We start from the raw sequence: 265 nt of genomic DNA on the forward strand, positions 1-265 counted from the left end.
AAATCAAATTTAAAAAAAATAAAAAACCCCATTTTATATTTTTAAATTATATCTTATTATTTTTTTATTTTTTTAAAATTTATATATTTTTTTTTTTATATTATTTTTTTTTTTTAATAAAATTTAAAAATTATTTTTTTTTTTTTTAAAATTATATTAATTAAAAATTACTTTTTTAAAAAAATTTTTATATATATTTATTTTTTTTATTATTATATAAAAAATATATCCCCCTTTTTTTAATTTTAAACTATAATATAAAAAA

The sequence above is a fragment of the Penaeus monodon genome, chromosome 15 (genome assembly GCF_015228065.2).
Source record: "Penaeus monodon isolate SGIC_2016 chromosome 15, NSTDA_Pmon_1, whole genome shotgun sequence".
NCBI lineage: Eukaryota > Metazoa > Arthropoda > Malacostraca > Decapoda > Penaeidae > Penaeus > Penaeus monodon.